At 36.8% G+C, this 3,806-nt stretch overlaps 1 long non-coding RNA gene across 1 annotated transcript; it reads left to right on the top strand.

The window, feature by feature from the left end:
* The first annotated feature begins 1,350 nt into the window (after window positions 1–1,350).
* LOC140812192 (uncharacterized) lies at window positions 1,351–3,418 on the top strand. The gene is made up of 2 exons (XR_012113620.1): window positions 1,351–1,485; window positions 3,259–3,418. It is a non-coding gene; the product is annotated as an uncharacterized lncRNA (long non-coding RNA).
* The last annotated feature ends 388 nt before the right edge of the window (window positions 3,419–3,806 follow it).

Genomic DNA, 3,806 nt, shown 5'->3' with positions numbered 1-3,806 from the left:
TGAGTGATTGTGTGTGAAGAATTTATCAGTTACAATGTACATCTCAAATGTATCCTCACACAAGGGCTTGTGCTCTCAACTAGCTGATATATACATGCTAAGTGCCCATGCTTTGAATCCTATTCAAAAGCTCTTGTTTGATCTTCAAGATGTTGTATTTATAAGTCCCAACAATGATATATACGTTAGATATAAGAATATAACTGTTTGAAAAGTTTCCGTACTGTTTTTGTAAGTGCAACGGTCAAATTCATCTTGCTGAGTATTTTCCCGACTGGTCAACTGGTCTGTAGAACTCGTAAATTGGACTATGTATAAACCATGCATAATTCTTAGTATTTAAATTAAAAAGATTTTTCAGTGCAGGAGTATTTAAATTCTTATCTTTAAACTTAAGTATTTTATTCAGTAGTTTAAGTGCTATCTTTTCAGTTAAATACGCGAGGCCGGACCGGAGTTGGAGATTAGAGATAAGATTAATAATAAGAAAATATTCTTAAATTTAATTTAAGTCAAGAAATAATTTATTTTAATGATAAAGAATGTTTTAGGATTTTAATTAATTAATTAGACTTAAGTTGCTAATTAATTCTTTTATGTTCAATAATTAATTAAAAAAAAAACTAAATTAAAATGTGTAATCAAATGGGATAAATTAATCTAGGCTTATTTTATTTAAGAAAATTTCAACCTAGCATGTTAGTAATTTATTAGCCATGCCATGTAAAATGATTATCCTAAATTAAATTAATAATTCACTAAAATATATATTTATTAGTTTTCAAAACCTTAAGAATTTAAAAACACAAATCCACAAATTTCCTTACCAATTTCATAGCTATTTTCGGCCCCTCAACCAATTTAATTAAATTTGGTAAACCCCATCCTAGTCAAACCTCATTAGCTCTCCTTAGTATAATAATTCCCTCAATTCTTACTTATCAAAAATTAATCATTTATGCACTTGTATTCCACCTAATCAAAACATTAATCTAGCCTATCAATTCACCTTTTTCGTACAGCAGCCAAGGAAGGAATAATTTGACATGCTAATCAATTCCTTGACTTTGAACTTTCATCCTAAATCATTGCATAACTCCTTCATTTTCCTTGCAACATCTCATTCATTTTCCTAGTCTTCTCTCCATCACCATTCCACCGAAATGCAGAAGAAAACTCAGCACAATTCACGTGCAGCATATTGGAGGGGACCATGGGATTGACAATAAACACATTCTTTGTACCTAGCTAGCATCTAAATGCATGCATGACTTGACTTCTCCATTTTTCCTTGTATTTTTCCCATTCATTCCTTAGCACTCCATACTTTTCTCTCATTCGAAAATATCAGTAAAATAGCAGCAAAATAGTGTGTGAGCAGCAGCATAAATCGAGAGCTTCCATCAAGACAATAAGAAAAGAAAAATCCGACTCCGCCGTGCCGTGCCGTTGTTTAGTTTGTGTTCTTCCTTAATAAATTTCCAGGCATGTTTATATCATTCTTTGCTCTTCAATCAAGTCTTATAAATATTTTAAAACATCACATGTTCATGATTTAAGGAGCAAAAACCGAAATATACAGCAACTTGCATAGAAAAAAAAATTCTGCACAGATTTTGACTCCCATTTGTGCTTCACGTTTTCTGCTGTTTTGAAGGTTCAGGGTATGGCTCGACTTCCAGGCTCCCAAGGCTGCATCTAGACATGTACTAGGACATGTTAGGATCGTATTGGTCCGTTCGGTCAAGCCCCATACATGCTGGAAATTTAAAAATGACAGCAACTCTCCCTTTATGTCATATTGTGTCTCGATTTTTTATTTTTGCTGTCAAGGGAGATGAATCTGATCATGGCTGCCCCAGGGGCCATAGCCATGGTTAGAACATCTCCTTATTATGTCTAAGACGTGATCAAGTCGGCCTTTCAAGGCTTGGTCCATGGTTGCATCGGTTTTCAAATCAAAGAACAAAAACAGCCTCTCGGCCCTTTCATTTCTCTGAATGTGAAGTTTTGGTTTTGTGGGGTGGTGTGAATCTTGGTTGGTCTCTGGCCCTTAGCCACGGTTCATACCATGACCCTTGATGTATGGATCGTGCCATGGTCAACCAAATGACCACTGGAAAGATCCATGACAGCAAACGAAGCAAAACCCCCCAAGCGCGCAGATTACGTTATCGGCTAGGAGTGAGGTCGTGTTTCTGGTGTGGTTCGGATTGTGGCTGGCCTAGGCCCCTTAGCCATGGTTCAAACCATTCCTTAGGATGTTGGTAAGATGTTCTGGTTGGTGGTTCAAGCCCCAATGGCCATTAGCCTCGCAAACGACGCAAGGAAAACAAAGCGCTGCTGCTGTAATTTTTGACAGCAAGTGTGCTGCGGTGCAGAGGTGAATTCTAGGTCCTTGGTTGGCTTTTAGCCTATGGCCTTGGACTGGACAGTACCTCAATGAGTTGGGAAGGTCATGTTTTTGGCCGTTTGTGATTCGGATCATTTTAGAGGTCGTACGAGAATTTACGGTGCAATGTGCCAAAATGACTCTCGAAAGAGCGTTTCATGTTTTTGGCCTCCATTCACTAAATTTTGAGTACTGTAAATTTAGGATCATTATTTCATCATTTTAGGCATATTTTAATCATGACTAAATGATGGTTCGGTGTCGGTTCGGGTTGGTACGGAGTCACGATTAAATACGAAGTCGATAGGCGTAATTGTCTAAATTTTTGGATTTAATTACAAAGTTTGGTCAAGTTAAATCAATTGCATAATTTTCATGTTAGATTTAAGTCGCAGCGAGCCTGGGAGCGATCCAACCCAATCAGTAAAATTATTACAGGATATTTAATGATGTTATTTAATTATATTACGTGCAAAATATTCATTTTGAGATTTATGCGATATTACTTGTGGTCACTTTACTATCATGGGATTATTACTTCATCCGGTCGCCAGTTACCGGTCAGTTCAGTTTTGTACCACCCGGTCGCCAGTTACCGGTCAGTTCAGGGGCCACTTGCGTAGACCATAATCTCACCAGAAAATTATTACAAGTTATTTCATTACAGGGCTTCAAGGAGCAAACATTATCACTTACGATATTTTCATTTCAGTTATGCACGTATTATAATTACTCATGGAATGATATTTTACGTTAAACTTCATGACATGATATTTTCACATGCAGGCGATTTTATTATGTATTTATTTGTTATTTACGATATATGCATGCTAAGTATTTAGACTCACTAGACTTGATTGTTGTAGGTACTGATGATGTTGGGGCCGAGGGCGGGGACCAGTGAGCTAGCTTGGGTCGGCAGTAGTGGAACCCGAGGACCTCATATTTAGCATTTGTTATTTTCCGAACTCAGTTTTTATCTGTTGATTAATTATTTTAAATTGATACTTTGCAAACATGGAATTCTTCTGCTGTTATTTTGAATATTAAACTTTATTTATTAGTTTATCTTATGAATAAGACATTTTAATTATTTAAAAAGAAAATTTTTAATTTTTTCGCAAATTTACGAACACGAATTTACGGGCCTTTACATGGTCAATTCTGGTCAACTCAACTGGTCACCAGCTGGTTCAATTCAGTTAAGTTGGTCAGCTGCTGGTTCGGTTCAGTTCAGCTGGTTCAGTTGGTCTGGTTCAGTTCAGCTGGTTCGGTTCAGTTCAACTGGTCTTCAGCTGGTCTGGTTCAGTTCAATTGGTTCAGTTCAACTGATCTGGTTCAACCGGTCTTCAGCTAGTCTGGTTCAGTTCAACTGGTTTGGTTCAGTTCAATTTCAGCTGGTGTGCTGAAATCA

This window comes from Primulina eburnea, chromosome 14, assembly GCF_022965805.1.
Source record: "Primulina eburnea isolate SZY01 chromosome 14, ASM2296580v1, whole genome shotgun sequence".
Taxonomy (NCBI): Eukaryota; Viridiplantae; Streptophyta; class Magnoliopsida; order Lamiales; family Gesneriaceae; genus Primulina; species Primulina eburnea.
Note: the sequence above shows the minus strand (reverse complement) of the source record. Positions and strands in the feature narration are given on the sequence as shown.